Genomic DNA, 14,669 nt, shown 5'->3' with positions numbered 1-14,669 from the left:
GACACTACTAGAAAACTAGTTATACAGACGGATATTTCTGACGGATTTTATCCCACTGAAATACAGAGGGAATTTCAGAGGGATTTTTTGTCGGAAAATAAAAAAATGGATTAGCATAAATTACAGACGGAAAAGAAAATCCGTCGATAATTCCGTCGAAAAAATTAATTTTTTTCATGAAAAATAATTACAGATGGAAAAATCTGTCTGTAATTAAATAAAAAAATGATATATTTTATTAAATTAATACAGACAGAAAATCTGACTGTAATTTAAAATTTTCCGTCGAAAAATATTAAAATAAGGGTGGTGACTGAAAAGCTCACCGGTTCAATCACGATACTTCTACAAATCTACACACTCATCCCTTCTAAATCCTCCATCAGCGGCGCATCTCAGCTTTGGTTCAGTCGCACAGAAGCTCCGTCACACCCGTTCCCGGATCTTCTCGGGGTGTTGCTCGCCTCTCTCCTTTCAAATCCAAATCTGCAATCCGCTAATTTAGCCAAAGTTTGGAGGTTAGATTTTCAATTTTACGCAATTAATTCTTCCTTTTCCAATGGATCTTCTCCGTCACGCTCTCTTTCGTTCCTCCTCCTCCGCCGCCACCGCCTCTGCTGCCATTGTTCGGTTGTTCCTCTGAGTTATCGGAAGCTTTTGCCGCTGCCGTGACTGCTCGCGTCGCACGATCTCTCTCTATCATCCATTGCGTCGCACGAGCCCCCTCCTTGTGATTCTGTTGCTTAGGATTCAATTTTTCTGTGCCAATTTTAGATTTATCAATTTTTCTTCGCAGTTTCTATCCTCTTGTTGTTGTTAATGCTGATTGAGCTTCTTGTTCCTGTTGCAGTTTCTATCACATGCTGGTATCTCAAAACAGATAGTAATTTTGCCCTTTCTATTCTCTTTCTTCTGTTTAAATGTTTTTAATTTCCAGCTTAGGGATTCGATCACCTGTTCTGAGCTTGTTCCACGATTCTACTCTATTTGTGTTTTTTTTTGTGTGTGGATAAATGCATTGCTTTCAATCATTCATCTTGGTTAATTGTTTTTGGAATCCTAGAATTGCACATTCTTAATTAATGAGTGTTCTAGCAATACAGTGAAATTCATTGAACTCTTATAAATATAGAATGGAATTGAACTTCTAGATTATGGCTTCTCTTAATCACTTATTGCAGCAGATAAATTTATCTATGCAGAAATTATAGTATTAGGACACAACTTATGTATTTCATGTTATTGAAAACTTAAACTCTTATGTTTATCATTAAAAAGTTTCCCCTTTTATATCATGAACGAGTACCCTTAGTAGAACCTCCAAAGGAAAGAGCTGTTTTTTAATATAATTTAGTTGCTTGTTGTAGGTTAGTGCAGTGAAATGTGGAAGGATTCAAGTTGATGGTGAGAGGGTACCAGTTTCATACATAGTTAAATCATCACAGAAGATTAGCCATTTCGTACACAGGTTTGTCTTTGCACTGAAAGCTTTGCATTTTTACTTTTGTGGTTTAGAAGTGATTGAGCTTGAAACTGATGCCGCAAAGATTTTAGGCATGAACTGCCTGTGATGGCTTGTGAGGTTCCGATTCTCCAAAAAGAACTAGATGTGCTGACTGTTTGTAAACCTGCATCTGTCCCTGTAAGTATACATTAACAAGTGAACTATATTTGCTAGTCCCTGTGATTGCTTTTTCTTTTCCTGTGGGAAATTTTATACTTTCTTGTTTTCCTTGTCCTTATTATTTGAGTTAATGTGGTGTTGTTGCTTGTTAGTTTGGTTGTCCTATTAAGGGGAAATGTTAGGAACAAACAATTTGAAAAAAAACATTGATTTAGAATCTTTGCATAACTCAAAATAAAGTATATCCTTTGCTTAGGAGGTGGTTCTTTTGTTCATTCCTCAGTTTTCTAACTTTGGTTCTGTTGCCTCTTTCTTCTTTTTGCCTGTATTTTGGTTACAAATCATATTGATCATTTCAGGAACATCACATTCGAACTGGTTGTAGTTCTGTGTCTGTTATAGTGTATGGGGATCTTGAGAAACCAGCTCTAATCACTTATCCAGACCTAGCACTAAATTGTGAGTGCATATGTGTATTCTTTCATCCATGCTTTTTATTTTATTCGGAAGGTTGAATTAATTGTTCACTTATCTGTTTGTGCAGATATGTCATGTTTCCAAGGATTATTTTTCTGTCCAGAGGCAGCTTTTTTGCTGCTTCACAACTTCTGCATATATCATATCAGTCCTCCTGGACACGAGGTCTGTAAGAGATTGATTTCAATATACATTTTCTTTTTTATTTAGAAAGTGAACTTTATAATTCACATAGTTTCTCCTCTTGGAACTTCCACAAGAGTTGTTGCAGTTGGAAGTTGGTGCAATTTGTCCTGATGACCCTATACCTTCTTTGAAGACTTAACAAATCAAATAGTTGAGATTCTCAACTATTTTGGATAAATTACATTATAATCACACTGTTGATAACTTAGTTTTAAGGGTGGTTAGGTTTCACTGTGTAGAATATACCATTACACCTTATAGTTAAAGTGATGTACATAAAGAATTATTGATTGTACTTTACTGTATTTATTACCATGAAGTTATGAAATATAATTAATCTAATTTTGTGAATTGAAGTTTTCTGTTTTGTACTTGCATGTTAGTCTTTTCTATTTTCTGAACTGCAGAGTTATTAGCCAACTATCATTACTTATGTATATCTAATAAGTGTAGCAATTTTTAAACAATGCAAGAAGATTGCAATCTTTGACAATAAAGATTAATGAAGTTTAAATTCTAAGCCATTCAACTAACAATAGGATGCATATCATATATAGATACTAATTAGATCTTAGTAATTTTCATTGAATAATTTTTTAATATGTGTTGCAATAATCAAAGCTGGTACCAGGAGGTATCAAAGCTAAAGGCAAAGTATGAGTCTCTACAAAGGACTCAGAGGTATTATTCACTTATTTCCCTTCTAATAATAATGATAATTACAATAAACACTTAAAGTTAATTACATACCTTTCAATAATAAATTAATAATATGGATATGTATGTTATAATATTAAATGATTGCTTCCACGAAGATATTTTTATATTCAAAAATTGTTAAATTGATTTCATATAGTAATAATAATTGAATTTATTAGCAAAAATCATAATATATAATGGAATATATATAAATTATATTACAAAATTTACTTGGCAATGTAAAACACAGGCACTTGCTTGGGGAAGATCTTGGACCATTGAGCATAAAGGAGCTGCAGAATCTTGAGAAACAGCTTGAAGGTTCTTTAGCACAGGCCAGACAGAGGAAGGTCAGTGCAAACACCTATCTATTATTTTTCATTTGCTTCTTTCTTTTTGTTTAAATTTGTTCTTTGATTGCTTTCCTTTATCTTTTTTTTATATATAATTATTTGGTTACTTTTCTTTGATTGTATATATAACATGCCTGATAATAAAGGATCTAAAATTAAATCAGTGTGTTAATTAGGGTACAATCTAGTTTAACTTGATTCAACAAAGTTTTAACTGTTAAATTAAACATCATATAAAGTTGAAAAGTGAAAATAAGGGAAAGACATAAAAGTAAAGAGGAGGGGAAATGCTTAATTACTTGGTAATGAAACATTATCATGCAAAAAATTTAAACTGCTTTTTTTTTTAAATTTTTTCTCACAGTACTAAGTTGATCAACACAAGCAATAAATTGTTAGAAAAATAATTGAGAAATTTTTAGCAGTTCAGAACATAGAAAAGTATCCCGTTTAGTTTCAGTTGACAATCATGTAACCTATACTAAAAGACAGGGATGCTTGTATAACGTAATTGTCAACTGTTGGCTCGAAAGTGTAAGTACATTTTCAAATTTTTGGTGAGGCTTGCTTCCGTAGCAAAGGGGAAGAAATGAAACAAACATGAACAATCAAAGTCTCAGGCAAGTTCTCAAGTTCTACTCATATCATCTGTTGATTTTATCTGTAAATAAGTAAACGATGTTCTGTTGGTTAAGATTGTGATACTCTTCTCTTCACTTGACTAACTTTTTACTTTTTAGCTAGTTGTTGATGCCAATATAGACTATAATTAATCTCTATAGCTGACAGAGGGTTTTGGTAGCTAGTGGATATTACTCAACCTATTTGAGTTATAGGTTTTTTCATCTGATTTATGATATCTTGTTTCTTATGGTGAACATTTAGGCTTCTTGCACTGGCTATTTCCTTTGCTAAGAGTATTAATAGTCCATATACTGTGTCTATAAAGATTAATATAAAAAAGGCTTCTTGCTAAATGTATTCTTAATTGTTTGCTTCAAGAGAAGGAGAAAGATCAGTGGGTTGTTGCTTTTTATTTTGGAGCATATATACGACTATATATTGCTTCTACTACAACTTTCTTTTCATCTCGTATCTTTCTTTCTTACTTGATTTCTACATGCAACCATCATCCATGTATTTGCTTCTCTGCTGATCTCTCATTTCTCTCTGACCTTTTTTAAAAGAAAAGAATACACCTTTATTTTTATTTTTTTCCTATTGAGGGTTATGCATTTTTATTCACAATCATCGAGTACATGAGTATACTTTCTAGTTATTAAGAAGCACCACCAGTTATTAAGGAGACTCCTGTTCTAGTTCAAGATTCTGCAAAGATTAAAGAAGCACCACCAGGTTCTTTCTCTTTTTCTCCTATTAAATTTGCAGCCCCAAATCGAAAGTTACTGGAACTAGATCAGATGGAGGTGAGCTTCACTTGTGAATTTGTTACTTGAGATGAAGAATACACTGTATAAAGATTATGTTGTCACTATTTTTTTATTTTTGTCAGAATTTGATACTTGAAAAACAGATGAAAAATGAAAAAATATAAGGAGGCAGAGAAGCCTGAGGCAGAGGATCAATTCATGACCCCACTGTTTGAATCAATGCACACAATAATGATGAATGGTTTCTATACAGATGAAGTTCCAATTTTAGAACCTAATTAAGCAACTTTATTGTATATTTTGACTTAATTAGAGGACAATAGTTGATGTATCAATGCACTTTGTTGATGTATGGTTGTTACTTGTTATTATAATTGATGTATCAACATTGTTTATATTTTGAAATATATTAACTTGTTTGTTTATAGTATTTTTTTAGTTTGATAATACGATGAATTTATTTATTTTTTGAAATATTATAAATATTTGAATACAAATTAGATAAAAATTTGTATTAAATTTATATTTATTTGTATGAAAAAAAGTTTATTTTGTAATTGAAAAAATAAAAAAATTATTTTACCTTACTGACGGATTTACAGACGAATTTTCTGTCTGTAATTAGAATGTGAAATGATTTTCCAAGGTTTAAATTACAGACGGAAAATTCGTCGAAAAATCCGTCTGTAATTACCGTCTGAAAATCCGTCTATAATTACAGACGGAAAATCCGTCGAAAAGTTTGTCACCTTTGGGAAATAGATAGAAAATTTACAGAGAGAAAATCCGTTGGTAACTGGTAAAAATTCGTCTGTAATTTCCGACGGAAAAAAATCCGTCGGTAAATAATTTCCGACGGGGCTTTTACAGAGGGACAAAATCCGTCGGTAATTTCGTCGGTAACCAAAAATCCGTCTGTAATAAAGACTAAATCTGTCTGTAAATCTGTCTGTATTAATTTATTTTCTAGTTGTGAGATATGCCGATGGTTATTTTATTTTTATGTAGATGATTATTTTGATTGGATTGAGTTTAGTTATATATAATTAAAATATATTAGATATTCAATTTATTAAGTATGCAGATGATTATTTTTATTTTTAAGTGGATGGTTATTTTTATTAAGGGTGAGTGGCGTGTGGCAAGTCAAGTAGCGATGGTGAAATGGGTTGATTATTGATGAAGGTGAGGTGGCCGCCGGTTGAAAAAGAAGAGAGTATTGAAAGATTTCATATTATTATTTTTCTGACTAACTGGATTTTTTAAAAATTTAAAATTTGAAATTGGAGAATTTGAAATTTGAAATTTGATGTGAAATAATTGAATAAGAGTTTTTAAATTTATTATTTTGTGAATAATTTTTATTTTTAACTTATATTAAGCTAAATAAATAGTCCATTATACACATTATATAAATATTTCATTGACTTCCCAGGGGAACTCTTAAAAAAATAATTGAGTGCTACTTTAATAATATAATGCTTCAAATTAACGGAGGACGCAACATAAAATTATTGATTCCATATAATTGGGAGCTTGTACGCTTTAGCTTCTTAATTAGCCCTCCCCTTAGGCTGAGTATATATATATATATATATATATATATATATATATATATATATATATATATATATATATATATATATATATATATATATATATATATATATATATATATATATATATATATATATATGCAACAATGAATAATTGAACATATATATCAATCCACAATACTAGAAGGCTAAGTAACCTTTAATAATCAATAATTATTTTATAATTTTTGTGGGTCATAATGATGCTGACAAGATGGTAAGATATTTTTAATGAAACAGAAAAAAAGATTATGAAAAATAAATAATTAGGTTGACTTTTAATTACCTTCATTTTGAGACAATCATAATTCATCAGCACATTATTGAATCTTATCTACTCTTCAAGCTATATGAGCAAAATTACAAAATCTAATCTAATTATAATAATGAAAGTGATTTAAGTTATGGCAATGACATGATTTCCCATATATTTAGATGCTAAATTTCAGGATATGATGTTCCTGATCATGTGACTTAACTTGATGATGAAATTACTTCTCCCACAGGCAATGCGATATCATACATATAGTAATAAAAGAAAATAAAAGGGCATTTTCAAATATCAAAAAACAATAAAAATTACCCAACATGGTTTAAATAGATTAGATTATATATGGACCGATCACCGATGAGCATCGATTTAAAACTGCATTTTGCATGCATGTTAATAACATGTAAATTGTAAATAATTACACCTCTCTTTCGAGTATTATATGCATATGTACCATAGTGGTTGACTGTGATTTGTGAAAAAAAATTATTTAAATCTTTAATTATGATTGTTCGCATTGTACAATAGTTTTAAACTCTGGGTCCTTTTATAAATATTATCAATATCATCTAAATTAGTGTAAATTAAGCACACGAGTAAATTAATTATTCAACGAATTTAAATTAATTAATTTTATTTTTTTTATTCGCGGTGATTTAGACAATTAAATTTCACATAGAATAAAATAAATTAAACACATCAATAACATAGGTCAAACCGCCGTGTGAAAAAAAATAAACTTGAAATGATTTGATTCAATAAAAATTAAAAAATTAATTTAGGTTTAATTTGGGTAAACAATATAATTAAATTTTTTTAAAAAATAACTTAAATAATAAATATTTATATTAAAAGTAATTTATAAATAAATTATTTTATATTTAATTTTTTTAGTTCTAAAAATATTTATTTTAAAAGAAATATAATAAAAAAACTTTTTATTATAAAAAAATTATTTTTTAACTTCTTTATAAGCACTTAAATATTAATAACTTTTTAAAAGATTATAATTTAATTTTAAAAATTATACCAAATATTAATACTATACTTTCTATAAATCACAAAACTCAAAAAATAACCTTTGAAATTTTCGAACGGATCCTTAATCCTTCGCGTGTAAAATTTAAGGTCCTAATTTGATGAGCATTTACTCAATTATCTTACACAGACAAACATCACGAGTAGATGAAAGTGACAATATACGGGAGTGGATCCTCTCCAGTGAATAAAAAACTGGATGGTGTGCAGTGTTTAATCTAATCATTCACCATTCTCTCTCTCTTATTTATTTTTGGTCCCACTATTAAAATCAAAAGTGAGAGATTACACTGTATTTTATCAAGTGTTGAAAAAACTGAAGAGGATCCATTTCCGACAATATACATAGGCAACATATTCATTTATTATTGTTGTGTCCAATCATATATATCATATCCACTAAGCGACGAATACATATACGATAACTCCATTGCTTCTACTTCTGCAATGTCTTATCCATCGTCAATAATGAAAAATCATACAGCTAGCACATGACCAAAGAAAAATAAAAACCAAAAATTCTTTTTTGTAATAGTATTATAAGAGAGTAGAGTTTTCGAAAAAGAATTTTTACTTAAATTTTTTTAAAAAAATTTTAAGTTGATCACCTTAATTTTTTTGTTATTTTTATTATTCATGGTATCACATAATACATTAAATGATATTATAGTATACATCTCACATTAATATTTGTAATTATTTTAATACCAAATTATTGAGATATTTTATATAATATCTCAATATTTCTTTTAATTTAGTATTAATTTGATTTAATAATTATATAAATTTATCATATTTTTAATTAATTAAAATTATCAGATATATATTGTGATTATTGTGGTATTATTTAATGTGTTATCTCAATAAATTTTGATACCGACAATAAAAACGATAAAAAAACTAATATGACTAATTTAAAATATTTAAAAGATGAATTTAATTTAAAAATTCTTTCAAAAATTAATTTTGAGAATAAATGATATTTCAACACAATTTTGACAAAAGAGTGATATTTAGATATTTAGTTTCAAAAAGATACCGTTTTGATAATAAGTTTTGAAAAAAAGTACACATTAATAAAAAAACTTCATTAATATGATAATGTTCCGGAGAAAAAAAAAGCTAAAATTTATCTTATTTAATATTTATTAATATAAATTTTAGCTATTTTTTAATTTTTTTTGTTATCAAATATTTTTATTTTTATAATACTATTTCACACATAATTTTTTTGTATTATATTGTTTAGTAATATCCCAAATCAGTTTTTAAAAAATTTTTAGTTGGACAAGTTAATACTCAATAAATTTTAATAATCAAATTAGTTCCTAATCTTTTATTTTGTTAAACAAATCGTTTCCTAAAAACTTTTAAAATTTTCACATCAGTATAGCGGTTCAACAGGCACGATCAATCGCTTTTTTTTTATTATTTTTAAGAAATTAATTTTAAATTTTAAATTTTATTTTTAAAATTATAAATTTGATAAAATATTTTAAACATTAAAAATAAAAAAATTTCAAAACAAAAATAAAAATTTTATAAGTTTAGAATGTATAAAATTTATAAATTTAAATTAAATAAGATATTAAACGAATTTATTATGTTGTTATTACGTATAAAAAATTAAAATAAAGATTTAGAAATATTATTAACAACTAACTACTTATAAACGCTATTAACTAGATTTATTTATTTTTTATAGTATTTAATTTGAAGCAGAGATAAAAATTTATATTTAAAATACTATTTATTTTCGTACATAATTTCAATTGATAAAAAATATTTTTTAATTTTATATTTAATTTTTAAATTATCTTTAATTTTATTATTTTTTTCAAAATTATTAATTTATATTTTTATTATATCTCTTCACTATATTAAACATTATTCTTTCTCTTACTATATATTATTCTCTATACACATATCTGTCATTGTCTCATTGTCATTATTATATTACTTTGTTCTCCTTTTTCGTTTTCTGTTAACTTTTATGAGTTGTTGAAGTTTTGTTAAAATAATTAAGATATAAAGCATTTAAAATTTTTGTCCAAATTATCAAAATTTAATGTCAGTAATCCTAAAAAATAATATCAAAATATATTATTTTCAACTAAAATAATAAAAAATAGTATATAAATTTAAGTTTTTTAACTAATAATTATAAATTTAAGTTGTAGTTTAATATAGTATCTTGGAACAGAAGGCAGCCATTGTAATCCACATTTGACTACTACTATATATGTTTCACATTTATTTTATGCTGAATTCTATCCAAATCTCCTTAAAATAATATATAAATTACCCCTTATGATGTGCCATATTTTAGTTGGATATTTACTTTTAACTTGAGTTACTATCTTAACCATAGTTAAATTATATTGTAATTAAATTTTTAAAAAAGGTAAATGTATAATTTATTAAAAGATTAGAAACTGGTTTTTCTAATTTTCTAAATCACGTTAATGGTGCCCCTAATCCTAAATTCTTCTTCCTCGTTCTCTCTGAATGTCACTCAGCAACTCTTCCTCACCAGTCAGCCTCTCTTGAAGTCTCAAACGGCTGAACTCCAAAGTTCAGAAGTCACAATCGACGGCTCCTCTGATTTGTCTCATCAGCTCCGGTGCGTCTCCAACACTGCCATCGCGTCTGTGGCTCTCCTGCTCTGCGTAATCGCGTCTCTTTGCTCTGGTGCATCTCTCATCGTCGCGTCCTCATCTGTCACTACTATCATCCCTGGTCAGAGTCTGCTTTGCTGTGCTTGGACAGATTGGTTTTTTTCTCTTCTCTACGTTCTTGAAACTCCCTATTAGTTTTTTTTAGTTATTCAGTTGGCTTATAATTTAATTTGATTACAATCAACAAGGCGATGCTGCTTGAGAGACGCGACGAGGATGAAAGAATGGGGAGGATTGAAAGGCTGAAAGCTATTATAGAGGGTTAGGATACATCTTCTGAAAATGATTTGGAAAAAAAGCCATGTTTCAATTTTTAATACTTAAAAAAATTGCATAATTACTCATTTTAAAAACTAATTTAATTATAAAATAGTCTAACCATGGTTAATCTAATAACCATTTAAAAGGTGACACATCACACAGGGTAAATTACATGTTACTTTACAAAGGGTATGGTAGAATTCACCTTTATAGTGCACATTAATTAAACTATACTTTATTATTTTATTTTATATTGTTTGAAACGGGGCCGCTACACATCCATATAACCATGTAACCAAGTTGGTCCAAGCCCAAATAGAATCAGGCGCATTAAATGGCGAGTGAAAACACGCGCCAGAGACGAACGAAACCCTCCTTTTTCATTCGCGCTTCATTATAAAAAAATGCTACATCTTCTTCAACACAAAACCAATACACGAAACGACTCATTCTTTTCAAATCTCTCCGAACATCACTTAAAGTTCAATCACGTTCTCTACGGAAACCACTACTGAAAAGGAATCGGGAGAAGATTTTGTAAGTAACAACCAGAAACGAACGAAAATTGCAACAGAGACTACCAAAGGTATGAGAAAAATACTGTTCATTTGAAATCTTGCAATGTCGCATTTCTCCTAGTTTCATTTTAGGTTTACTGGATTGATTTGCTTCGTTTAGTAGATTGAACTACTGTGAATGCATTTTTACAGTATAAGTAATCCTTGGAATGAAATTTGTTGTTATTTTCATTCAATGCAGTGGATAGTGTAACTAGTGCTTTGAGATTTGTTCGGCTCGGTGGCTTTTGTAATTTTAATTCACCAAGTGAATGTTTTTCGGTTCGGTGGGTTCCTTTTATGATAGCATACAGCAAATTATTTCCTAGCTGTTTCATTATTTATAATGTTTGATTATGTGCATGAATGAGTTTCGTTAAGGCTGTCCTATATAATTCTAGTAAGAATCTTCAGTTTGGATCCCTTTGAGAAGCAAATAGTGTATTGTCCAAATGTATCGCTCTTGAATAACTTTGTCATTCTCCCTTTCTACAATTTTTTTAAACATGAGTTACACTTGTCAGCAATTTCAGCAGAAAAATTGACAATATCTCGAGACTTGATGTAAATGAGTTTTGTTTAGGACAATTGATATTAGAGACAACTCTTTCACTTTGATAAGTCAAACTACTGTAAAATTGTCTCATTATATTGGATAGATTTGAGCATGAATGGTAGTTAACCGTGATACTTAAAGAAAGATATCAAGTTTCAGTAAGAGTTTTTAAAGAAGCCAATTTGCAAATGTCATTTTGAAAGAATACCTATTTCATAAAATTTGAAAAACTTTTCTTTTGGAAGATGTTGATTTTATTAAGATATACGTGCTTGTTCTTATCGGTGTGGATAGTTTAACTAGAGCTTTGAAATTGGTTGTTACTATCTTCAGTACTTCTTTTGCATGGAGGAACACTATTTTTGTTGATTGAAAGTTGATCACCATTTATTAACCACATGAACGTTGTTCAGTTCAATGGCCTTTGTGATTTTGGTTCACCAAGTGAATGTTGTTCAGTTCGGTGGCCTGTGGCATTTTAATTAACTTGATTAAAATATACATGTTGTGCTTATTGATGTATTGAGTGAAGTATTGACCAAAATTTTTTATTACAGCAAAACAAAACAAGACAATGGTAACAATGAAGGAGAAGCCGCACTATAAAGTAAGCAGATTAAATATATTTATCCGCTTTCATTCGAATAATATCTATTTTGTATTATAAATATATCCTCACATTCTGTTTCAAAACTTGCATAAAACTCATTATTGCAAATGCCAAACAAAGTCAATAGCAACAGTGTACAGGGATATGAGTCAAGAAAAGAAAGATATAGTGGAAGAAATGAGATTTGGTGCCCTGGCAAATATCCCAGGAATGAATGTCTCTAATACCCTATTGAAAGAATTGCTTGATCGGTTTGATGAAGAGAAAGGATGCTTGAAAACTCTCCAGGAGAAAATATACATAACTCCTCGGAAAGTAGCAGCTGCCCTGGACATAACCAACGGAGGTAATACACTTTCTTCTTACTGCTTATTTTTGGTTCATTGGTGTCTAAAAAATTAAACTGAGCGATTTTGACTGATTTTTGCTATTAAAATATTGTAAGGAATCGTTTTCCTGATAAGGTTAATTACAACAACCTTAATTCAGCAGACAAGAAAATATTTGACAGCATCAAAAATATTTCCTTGGTGACTTTGACAAGGAATGTGCTGGGTATGAGTGTGAAAAAGGAGAAAAGTCGGAAAAATTCAAGAGGACTTTGTTGTCTTCATACAAAAGTGCTTCTTGCTCCCCGCAACGGTAAGTGTGGCCTCCCCAATCCGTAAGCCACTGATCTTTCATGTGGACAACATTCAAGAATGGGATTGGGCAAAGCATGTGCTCAACTTCTTGATGAAAGGAGTTGAAAACAAGAGAAAGGGGAAGAAATAGTCTGTTGATGGTTGTGTTTTTGTGTTGATGTTGATATACTTCCACGAAACCAAGTTTTTCCGCCCGTTCGCACCTGATGCTCCCCTAGCACCGTGGGCGGCCCATTGAACAAAGCAAATGATGCTTGAATGGATTTCTAGCGAAGCAACAGAACCATTGGTCAATACTCTATTAAAATTCCTCTTAAAATTTGGTTTCAAATGCTTTTAAAATACTCTACTAACTAAATAAATTTCTGTTTTAGGTTATAATTAATTTACTTGTCCTACTTACAACTGTTAGTTTGTTCATTTGAATGTTTCTGCATTAAGAAACATTTTTCTTGATGATTAAATAGTTATCATGTACTATTCACCATATGAATATTTTTCAGTTCGGTGGGATGGCTTCATTTGGTTTACCGGATTGTTAATGTGCTTTCTTGATGATTAAATAATTGAGTTCTTGTTTTTATTTTAGGGACTTCTGTACAGAAAGGAAAAAAAGAAAGAAAAAAAACAAGTAACCTGGAGAAAGAAAGAAAAAAGGAAAGAAAATAAAAAAGAAAATTGTCGAGATGGATTCTTCTTCGAAAGAGGAAGGATTTTTCGAATTTGAATCCGAAAGCCAGTAAGTTTAATTTTTATATTAATTTCATTTAACTTGTATTTGCTTAAATTTGTTCTTATGCGCTTGTTCTTATGTATTGCAGAGAAGAAGAAATAAAAAAAACCGGAACAAAGAACGGTGGTTAAAAAACAAACCAAAAAAATAAAGCATGTGCCGATAGATTCAGAGAGCACAAGCGAATCTAAAAGCCAGTAAGTATTGCATAATTTTTGTGAGACGTTTTGTTGATTGCATATGTATCACGTTTTGTGCAGCAAATGAATTAATTTCGGTTCGGTGAGCTTCTAATTTTCGTTTTAGCACTTTAATTTAGTTTGATTCGGTGGTGTTTGTCACTATGGTTGACTTCATTGTTAGTGTCTTATCTCCAATATAAATTTGATGTGTTTGTCTATCTTCCAGAGAAAATAAAATCGAGATAACACCCGTAATAAAAAGAAAACAACCACAAAGGGTGGCAAAAACACAAGCCCAATCTGACAAGGAGTAAGTTTTTCGAATCATATTTTCTTTTATTGATACTTACGTTTTAGGTTACTTGATACTTATTTTATGAACTTTCAAAACTGAACAAGCAAAAGACAATGCTGCGGAAAGAAGAAAACGAGTATTGGAAACAACAAGAGAAAAGAGATAAAAAATAATGATGGAGCTCAGTCAGCAAATATTGCTCTGGATCAATTTGACTCACCAAAGGCACAAAATGAATTCTTTCAGACGTAAGATTCAGTTTATTATTCCCGATTTCTTTTTCTTTCTTTGCTTACTTTTGCTACAACCTTTTCTAATTCCTCTAGATTCAATTACTAATATTTATTTATCATGCTTAGAGTGCCGACTGTAAATCTGAATAGCGAGCAACTCTTACAGACTCAAGGAAGCTATACACCTTCTGTAAATACTGCGAGTAATACCAGGTAAATTGGTTCATTGCATATTGTACTTTCCGTTCAGTGGTTGCCCAAAAATGAATTTAATGTGTTTCTAGAC

The sequence above is a fragment of the Arachis hypogaea genome, chromosome 10 (genome assembly GCF_003086295.3).
Source record: "Arachis hypogaea cultivar Tifrunner chromosome 10, arahy.Tifrunner.gnm2.J5K5, whole genome shotgun sequence".
Lineage (NCBI taxonomy): Eukaryota > Viridiplantae > Streptophyta > Magnoliopsida > Fabales > Fabaceae > Arachis > Arachis hypogaea.
The sequence above is the reverse complement of the archived record's forward strand: the minus strand, read 5'-3'. Positions refer to the sequence as shown.